Source organism: Thunnus albacares, chromosome 23 (genome assembly GCF_914725855.1).
Source record: "Thunnus albacares chromosome 23, fThuAlb1.1, whole genome shotgun sequence".
Taxonomy (NCBI): domain Eukaryota; kingdom Metazoa; phylum Chordata; class Actinopteri; order Scombriformes; family Scombridae; genus Thunnus; species Thunnus albacares.
The window spans coordinates 9,824,504-9,835,297 of record NC_058128.1 but is presented as its reverse complement, the minus strand read 5'-3'; positions in this window follow the sequence as shown (position 1 = coordinate 9,835,297).

Here is a 10,794-nt window from a genome sequence, read left to right as displayed (position 1 = left end):
CATGTTAGCTTTGCCATTGTGACCATGTTAGCATGCTGACATTAGCATTTAGCTAAAAGCACAACTGTGTCTAAGTACAGCCTCATAGAAGCACTTAATCTTGTTTCACTACAAGAGGCAAAAAATATGTCTTCCTAAATTCTCAAAACCACATATCTAAGGTCCTACTGATTTTGCAATATAAAAATAACACACTATTTCTGTTCTTACACTTGGACATCATTTTACTGTGTTAAAAATACAACACAACACAGTCAGTTTGTTGTCGTGCTGCTCTGCTACAGCTGAGTTTGCACCTAATTTTTGCATCTTTGGTGCACCAGTTCCAGCATGACAGGCTTGCTATGTTTTGTGGTTGTTGTTTACGTCATACGAGAAAAGAATATGTACATATGTTTACTTCACTTTACCTGTGCTCGTGATAGAGGTTGTACAAATTTTGATTACAAATTATGCCTATGCTGTGTATTCTGGCAAAAATTGCTGTCATGCATAAATACAATTTTCTGTTGCAACTCTGCCTCCATTTGAGAACTGTCAAGTTGCTGCAAACACATCCACTTCAGCTGAATTTTTCATTTCCTTTTAGAAAAGCTTTTAAGAATGAATATGAGATTAAATGATTAAGATTTATTTGTCATGTCTTGCATTTGTTTGGAGGGGATCTCCTAATCCTTAAACCTGATTGGTTTAACATTACATATATCGGAATGGATGATGGTACCAGCATCTGCTTCTTCCTTTGTCTTCAAATCCCTCATCTTCTAGAGAAACTGGCCCAAACTGCTCAGTGTTTTTGTTTGAAGAACACAAGATTCAGGCTTTTTTGCAGCATTCCTGTACTTGTGTTTTTCAGCACAAATACAATTCTGCAAGACAGAAAGCTTATGGCATAGAGGTGTTTAGCAGTAATGTTTGTGCATGCCAAATGTGATACACTGCTTGTGCACTATTTGTATGCTGATGTATTTGACTTTGACGTTCAGCCCTATTTTCAGCCCATTTTCATAGTGCTTGAATTCCTCTGACTGTTGGAAAGTGCTGAGGTTCACAAATAGAGCAAGAGATGGAATTTAAATGTCCTCTATACATAATCATACAGCAGATTCAAGTGTGCAAACTCCCCGCTGGTTCGCTCTAGTTTGTTCTTTTAACGCGCTGACAATACCCAGGCAAGTAAGCAAAACAAAAATCCTTCTAGCGAAGCAAAAAATAATTCTGCAGAAGGAAGTAGAGAGGTAGATAATGGAATATCATAAATACAGAGTGATGCTGTGTTGCCCTTTGATAATGGATGCTGCTGAGGGTGGCATCTTTGATTTTGGTCTTTCCTGTTTTTACAGGTAAAGCCATGTACCGTACCTTCATATGTTTTGGGGGAGGGGGAAGCTTTTCTGCATGTGGACTCATGAGCAGCCGTATACACTTATGACCTTGTCTATCTGCTGGCATGTCTATGTCCACGCCATATAGCCCTCAACATCTACAGAGATATAAATCTTTCATGAGCGCCTCGCCTCTGCATATATAGCACATCCTACCACAAGCATCACATATGAACCGTAACATTTTATCTTAATGGCACGTATGATTGATAATGAGTGCATCCTTTAATTATTCTGTCCTCCTATAATTACTCTATGTCAGTGGTTACAGTTATCTCTCTCATAAATCTCTAATGCGGGGAGGCAGTGGAATACCGGGAATACACTCCAGTTGGCACATGAGATGAACAGAGGGGAAAAGAACAAGGTTTAGTATCGTGTACTAATTTACTGGAAATGCAGTCACATATGTCCTGTGGGGTTAAACTGTCAGTATCAAATCCAAACTTAGAGTGCTCTGCAAAAAATCCCCTTCACAAACAAAATATTAAGCTTATCACTTTTACGTCACCATGGTTGAGAGGTCCTGGAGGTGCTCAGAATAATAATCCATGGCAACAGAGCAAACCTCATCAGCTGATGAAGACCTGAACTTTGTAAAAGCACAAAATTTAGTCATCCAGAGAAATGAGCTATTATTAAACAAAAGAATCTGCTTGTGTGGTAAGGAAAATCCTTGAGATCCTTCAGAAAGATTTCTTGAAACTAGCATAAAAATCACACCAATACAAAATACAACTGGACCTTAAAATTTGCAAAAAAAAACCTAAAAAAACCTCTTGATATACCCTGTAATCGTTGAAATTGTCTAACAGTGTGGTCATGGAGAGTAAACACATAGCTGTTGTAGGCTTCACTGTACAGCTGACATGTATCTCCTAATGATACAACAGCTACATGCTACAGCAGCTACGGAGATAAAACGCGGAGGCTGTGACTGATCACCATGTGCTGTTTGTGTTTTCTTCTACGAGTTTCTTAGCCCAAGTGATTGTTGAGTGAAGACAACATGGACAAGGTGAAGAAAGGCTCAACAATTGCCTCCTTTTCAGTAACACATATCTAACAATTGCTGCTCTCTATTACAGTAAATGAAATAATGTAAATACAGCAATTTGACGGAATAGTTTCATATTCAGCAGCAAAACAAGGAAAACTTTCCCACTGTCGCTCATAAGTGAATCAAAGAATGTAAACACAGGTATTACAGGGAATATAATTAAATCAAGATTCATTCTATCAATTGATTAAATCCGATGTTAAACTAAAACCCAAAACCTACACCACAGGAATTTATGGTGGCACTCCTGTCAAATGTAGTTTCAGTTTAAATTAAGTTTAAATTCTTAAAACTTTTTTCTCTCTTTATACTATTGCTCACACCATTGTTAAATTTGTCTTTGTTGGTATTGGCAAATTGCTTTAGATTACAATACAAACTATATTCAACTTGTTTGAATTGTAGAGAAGGCCTGCAGTGGAATCAAATCACCAAAGCAGGAATTGCCTTAAGGATGAAAGCACACCGTTAGAAACAATACAATCCCTTATGGGTGTCACATGTTTTTCAGCTGCAAATGCATCTGATACCTGAATCCCCTTCCAGCGGTTTTAATGCCACAATGTTAGCACATGAAAAAGTCCACTTGAGAGGGTGTGTCTCCTCTCTTTTTGTTTCACTCAGCCATTATACTTTGAAAACGGCTTTTAGCCCAAGGCACTCATCCACTCCTGTTAGACTACATCCACACTAATATGTTTTCATTTTAAAACAGTGTTTTCAAATTAAAATGATCTCCGTCCACACAAGTGTTTAAGCACTGTTTCGGAAATAATCTCCATTCACAGTAACATGCCTGAAAATACATATTACATGACAGGGGAATTGTCACAAATTGTTCGAATAATAGCTTGTCTCCTGCATATGTGAGCAGTAGTAGCATTATAAAATGCAAAATTTAACTGTACAACAGCTGCTAGCATAGATAACAAGGTCAGCAATGCCTATAATTCGTTATCCATGTTGAATTAACCACTGGTAGTCAAGGCTGATGTCATTTGTTTTCTTCCCGAAAACGATCACGTGATAGGAGTGTGACAATTCAGGAAAGGACACGTCATCACTGATAATCAGGAAGCGAATGTGGGTGTCTGTGTCATCGTTTTTAAAACTCTCAGTTTCCACCCATCCAGACTAAAATGCAATCCCGTAAAATGGGGTCAGTAGTGTTTTCAAAGTCTCCATTTTAGGGATTTGAAAACGCCGGAGTAGTGTGGACGCTAGGCGTAAATGTAGCAAAAGTTATGCATTTTTAAACAAAATTAGCCACAAGGCCCTCCACCCACTATACAACTCCCTTAATAGTCATGTCTCATACATGAGAATATGGTCACCTCAGCTTGAGGACAGAGTAATATAAACACAGGACGAGAGACAATGAGGAGGAGAGATAGATGAAAAAAACAACTTACTTTTCTTTTGTTGTGGGATGATGAGATTGGAACATCAAAAGGGAATTTAAAATGACCTTGTATTGCTCTTGAGTTTATCTTAAATGTATCTCTCCCTGAAAAACCAATTACAACTGAAGTCAAAGGTCAAGGAGCTGTGTGTGAATGTGTGTGTCTGTTATGGTATGGTTTAGGTGCAGACGGCGGTGAGGTGATTGTAACTTTGTGTCATCTGAGGTGGTGTAATCATGACATAAGAACACAGTAAATAACACATAACCACCCACAAAGCGCAGGTTTGAGCAAGAATGAGTCACCCAAAGAACAGCAGGAGAGCTGTTTACATAAGTCTATCAAATGGTAGCCTCCACTGGAGTGTACCATTACATAATGCTGAGCACAGGAGCAGTTACTTCATGCTGTAAATAACAACTGAGCATCCTGCAGAGAGACAATAAGAGAGACGCTTGAATACAAACTGAACAGGCTTACAGCAGCTGTTAATATGCATTTTGATAAACCAGCTTAATAGTTATATTAGTTATGAATTCAAGTGTGCCTCAAAAGCCTCAGGTCACTGTGTGCGTGGTTTATGGTAATTGATAAATTTCATTGTAATTTGGTGGTGCAATATGCATTTTCAAAAAAAAAAAAACAGCAAAAAAACATATTCAATGTCCTATATTTTCATGGAGACCAATAAATTTAGTAGTCTATGCTTATACACTTAATGATACAATTTTCTTCTTTAAATAAAGCAACTGTGGTTCTGTAATGTTTACATGAGAAGTTATTAACAGAGGTAGGTAAAATCAGGCAGAAATAGGTTCAAAACTGCTACTGCTGAAAGGGGGTTAACTTATTTACATACACAGTGGTGGTGATGGGGGACTCAGTAGGGGTCCATGGCACATTTTTGCCCACGGGCCGCTCAATGGATTAATCCACTCATGCCAAGAGTTGATTTACATGTAGAATTTAAAACGTGACGACTACTTTTATGACAATTATTGGCCAACTATGATACTAGTGAAGTAAACAGCAATTTAAATTACAGTTTGTTACATCTGGTTCTTTTTTGTAGAATCAGTGATTTTTGTCTATCAGTTATGATAACATTGTATTCACTATTACTGAGATCTGTGAAATCTGTGATATTGCTACAACAAAGTCAGGGCAAAAAACAGTCAGACAACCAACCAGACAGGTTGTACCAACATTTAGCTACATTATCTAAACCACTTTATTCAGAGGAAATGTTGTTACTAAAATAAAACTCACATGATATGTCTGTAATTACCCCTTTTTGCAAAAGAAATCTGTGTGCATGCATGCACAGCTGTGGCAACATAATGGAACTCAGTCTGAAACTGTGATGGATGCTTCCAACAGACAGTTTTAGTAATTATTTTACTGTTGGTATTTTTTTCTCCCACATAACTTTCCCTAACCTGTGCATTTGTTTAAAACCTGCCTGACCGACTGCTTTTAGAGATGTCGCTAGCAATGCCCTGATAGGATATTTTCATTCCCCAAAATCGTGACACCTAAACTCTGCCCATGCTGTGCACCAATTAATTGCCCTCCTTCTCACAAATATAGTCTGTTAAAGAGCTACTCACTGCGTGGAAATCACTGGGATGAATAAGACAACATCCTAAGGATTGTTATGGAGCTAAAAATTTAGTTGGCAGCCCACTCTGACACCTCATCCGCCTAATAAGGTCAGTATGGAGTCAATACTCATCCAGCTGATCTGATTGGTGTCTCCCCTGATGTTGCTGCTTTCCCAGATATTGGGTTATTATTGCAGATAGAAAAGATGAAACTACATAAAAATATATTTTTAAGTCTTTGTTTGAATAACTGACAATATTTTTTGCAAACAGGCTCTTCTATATTTCATGGATATTAAGCAATGGACCACATGTAAAGATTATTTGGCTTGTTTGACCCTGTGTGGCATTTAAGAAATAAAATCTTAATTTTCACCTGTAAAAAGTCACACCTGTGCAACACTGACATGCAACAGCATCCATCTTATGACCTGATTTACCATCATGTCAGCAGCCATTTTGTAGATGCTGCTGTTGTTTGTATGGCCAGACAGGCCACAGATGTCACTGTTGTGCAATTGTGTTAATTGTTTTAATTACTGTCTGCTACACAAGCGCACACATTCACACACTGTAAACACACTGCCTGTGATTAGTTATGGTTCATCCATATTACTGAGACCTAATGGATTTTCTTGCCATCTTTTAATCTCTCTCTCTCTCTCTCTCTCTCTCTCTCTCTCTGCATGAACACACACACACACACACACCATCACCTAAAGTGTGTATCCTGTGTATCCGACAGCCCTGCAATTACAGCACATTGCATCAGACTGCTGTTTATGCCTTGCTATTCAATTCATAGACATCTCCTCTCTCTCTCTCTCTGTTTCTCTCTCTCTCTCTCTGCCACCCTGTTCCTGAACCACTCCACATATTCACCAACACTCAGCCTGTCAGATGATATTAGCATTTAGCAGGCTTTCCCTTCAGACTAATCAGAGAATAACATGTATGTTTTGCGGAAAGTTGCTCTGGGGAATAAATCCTGGTGGGGGGAATCAAACGTAGACATACATGCCATCCACAATATGAAGTCTGGTTCGTGATGCTTACTGAGGCAGAGAGATCCATCATTTGCCCAGAATGACAAGTCTGATAAGAATGAGTGATAAGATCAAATCTAAACCAGCCTCCATGTATATTTTGAAGGACAGTGAGTAGTGTCAGATTGCCAAAATAATTACACTCTACCAGGGTGGATTGTCAATATTTTACAGATATATAATGCTGGTGTTAGATTAAAGCTAATTTTGGATAGCTAAGTAAAAGGAAGTGTTTGGTTAAATAGACAATACATGATTTCTTACTTACTATAAAACAAGGTTGTGTTGGGGTGGTGGATGGATGTGACTTTCATGCAGGAGACTGGAGTATGTGTTCCATCACAGACCTGCAATTAAGATTTGCCTTTTTATGAACCCAATCCATGATCTTTCTCTAATGCTAACAAAGTGTTTTAGTTGCCTAATCTTAACTATACCTTAACTGTAGTTTATTTGCCATAACTACAATCTTTTCCTAACCTTGGTTGCCATTAACATGTCCCAGAGTTCTGCAGAATTGTCCTACATCTCTGTTCTGTCTGGCAATGTGATCGCAGCTCTAATTTAGTGCATGCTAAATTAAGCTTAGCCTAACATAGCTCAATTACTGGATGTCTATAAGATCAGTATCAATGACAGTAGTCATTACTGTCTCTGTACAAAAGTAGAGAAATACATGTTTACCCAGTGACTGATCATTGTTCTCACCAAATTGCATGTTAGAATTTTACAGATTCAAAAACAGTCTGGTGGTATACTGGTGTTGAAATGATGATACAATCCTGTTTACTAGAACCATAGTCACAGAGGTGAAAAATGTTCCAAAAGGTTATGTAACTGAATCCTGAAAACTTGACAGATTGTTAAGGAATATGAACACGTGGCGAACACCACAGCATCAGGAAATCCCAGTTCATTAAATTGTCTCAAAAACAAAATTATAAGCCTGTGTTTTGTCCCCTACCCTGAAGTGGTGAAGAGACAGACAGACGGAGAAAACAGAGTGGAAGTGGCTGATCATTGCATTATTCATGCTCATGCAATGGCCCCAAGCTCAGTCCGTATGGTAAGCTTGGCCACGCGGCATCGCAATCGGTTAAGGTAGCCATAATAAAGACACAAACAACGAGCACTTATCTCATATGACAGTCTGAGGCGGGCTTTCTACCTGTCTGTTCTGCTCACTCAGCTTTATGTTGTATGTATGGAATCAGACACACATGTTCCTCAATCAAAAGCACACTCCTCTTTCTCTGTTAGCAACCCTTGCTTTTCTTACATCACCACATCCCACTCATATCCCCGTCTTTGCCCCCTTTTTTTTTTTATCCCTCCTTTACTCCACTGAGCTTTTGAAGCACTTCCCCTTTTCATCTCTCTTCCTCTTCCAACCCTGAAAGGTTGATCTGTGACTGAGCTTGTTGTGTCTTTTATCGACGTCTCGCAGCGGCCCAGGGACAAAGGGCAGCTGAAATGCCACAATGTCTCTATATTCTTCCTGTGCGCAGATGCAAACGCGTGAAAAGAGACTGACATTCAATCATCCTTACTGAAAAGCTGAAATACAGTAGGGGATGGATGAAGGCAGACAAGGAGGATGAGGACGAAGGGGAGGGGAGGAGCGGGGGGGCTTTTTTTGTAATTGATTAAGCTAAATCCCAACCCAGGAGCTAAACGGCAGGCTAGACAGTGGATAACCAGGGGAGAGACTGAAACCCCTGTGGAGAGTTTTACTGAATCTTTATTTGTCCTTGAAATGTTTTTTCTCTTGCTTTTTTGCGCACAGAAAAAACAACCTCTAAAATTTTAAGCATCTTCATCTTTCAGGACTTAACTTTAACCCTTTTTTCTTGTGCTTCAGATGCAATACTATCTCAACCTAAAGGGCAAAGGTCAGAACTGCCACCTCTTAAATCCACTGTATGTGTGCGTTTGAGAAGGTGTGTATGTGTGACAGTGTGTGTGTGTTAATCCTGTATCCGTATCTACTTATCTGTCTCTGCTGCCTGTCTGATCCCTGACTCCCCCACACATCTAATCTCACTATCCTTCTGCCCACCAAACACTCTACGTGTTTGTGTGTGTTTTTTGGATTAATATCTCCAAATATTGTTCAATGAGTCTCATACGCTAAATGAGTTTATTCCAGCCAATCACAATGGATTTCTGTTAATCTACCTCTCCCAGATCTGCAGTCCCCATAAAAGGGTTCAACTGGGATCCTTTTAGAACACAAATCAATGCACCAATGAGCCTCTGAGGACCTTTCTCCATTACTGTACCTTGCCGTTGCCAACGACCTCTATCTCTTCAGAAAATTATTCTTTACTATGTTTTATGGAGTGATGAAGGATACGATCTAACATGGGCCATCAATAAACTGCTGCTGCTGCTGTCTTAACCCCAGGGAAATCCTGAAACTTTTGCTAGTATTTTGTAAATGTTGCAACCTTGTAAAGTGAGAAATCTTTACTCTGCTTCTTAAAAAAAAGACCTTGCTTCGAGTTATATTAAGAGAATGATAATAAACTGAATTGAACAAAACAGGTGCTTTTGTTTTCAGACAAGCCACATTTTCTACTTTCTGTTGCAAGACTCAGATCATGTAACAGAAAGATAACTTCATCTTTCATCATTTTTTGCTAAATTCTAGCCAAATTCATTTACAAGCCCCATTTTAGTTGCAAAGAAAGACATTGCCATGCTTCTTTCTAATTAGAAGGGGGAGTGTTCTGAATAAATGTGGGACACAAAATCAATGGAGCTTTGATCAGGCCGCTGCTCTGGCTTGGCGAATGTTAATGTTACACGACCAGCCCGCTCGCTGCTATGGAAACTAAAGGGCGTCCGAAGGTCGCTTCACTTCAAGAAAGCGCTAATACATGCATGCAGTGGGCTGTAGAAGGCCCACCTGGAGATGAAAGGAGGCAAACAGGGGTGGAGATAGAGATGAGGGGGAAAGGAATGATGGGGCAGATGGATGCAGTACGCTCATTCACACAATATCCCAAGAGGCTCACAGCCTCCCAGACTGTGTTTTTGTGGATTCAGTGAGCGTGTCCTAAAAGACAATCCCATCTTTAGCCTGACTGCACCCACACCTCTGCTCATCCTCTGTCTGGAGCGCAAGAAGATTTGAATATTCTCAACTCAGCATGCTGGGATTTTGTTTCTTAATCCCGCTACCCATGGCGGAGAAGCGAAGAGACCCCGGATCAGCCCGTGGAGCACAGTAAAATGTCAGAATGAGCCAAGAGGATGATGGGAGATGCAATCGCAGAACGGTGTCATACAATTCTCAGAGTTTCATTACAGAAAATCCACCTATTATGGTCCAAAAAATCAAATATATTTCATTAAGAAATGACAGTCCTTTTCAAAATCAATATGCAGGTGTGGCAGTATTGAAGGAAACATTTCAGTTGGGAATTAGAGTCAAGAAATAATGTATTGACTCTAACACGCTTAATGTAGTGTATGTGTGTGTATGTGTATGTCTGTTGTTTAACTCAAGCCCTTTTGGCCCTTTCTATATCCATTATCATGAATATTAAAGAAAGAGAGAAGCACTCTGCCTATTCAATACACTCCAGAAATTTACAGTGGCATGTGCACTTTATGAAGATGTATTGGTCGGCATCTGTGCCTGTGCGTGTGTATGAATGTGTGTATGCTGTTATGAGGCTCATAGGTGCTGTACCTTTGCTGTTATTTATGCATGTATCAGAGCACTGAATCAATCTATCTGTATTGTGTCATGTAAAAACGTGATGTAAAATGAAAATGGATCTGACCCTGAGGTCTATTGTCCCAGTGCTGCCTTTACACGTCCTTGAGTAAAATGGTTCACTAAATCACAAGCACAGATAGATGCAGTAATGCACCGAGAGACAGAGATGGAAAAAGAGAGGGAACCTTTAACTGTGTTCGCATCCAATTGTGTGTGCAAAAAATGAAATAAAATGTGCTGCAGGGATATGTGTGCTCGTATTTGTGCACCACACACCACACACACATAGTGCAATATCCTCTACTTTTAGCACTTATAAAGCAAATCTGAATCTCTGAATCTGAATCTGACCTGTAACACCATAAAACTAACGGCCAGTATCTTAAAATATCATAAGAAATGCTCAACAAGTGTGTGTACAGGCATGTAAAATATTGTGTTTCTTGTGAGCAAAAATTGACAGATTTGCCTGTTTTCGTTCAGTTTTTTCACTCGCTTAAACATCGGTATCACATCAGTACTCTCTAAATGAAACCCAGATAATGGCAGAGAGACAGAATACAGTT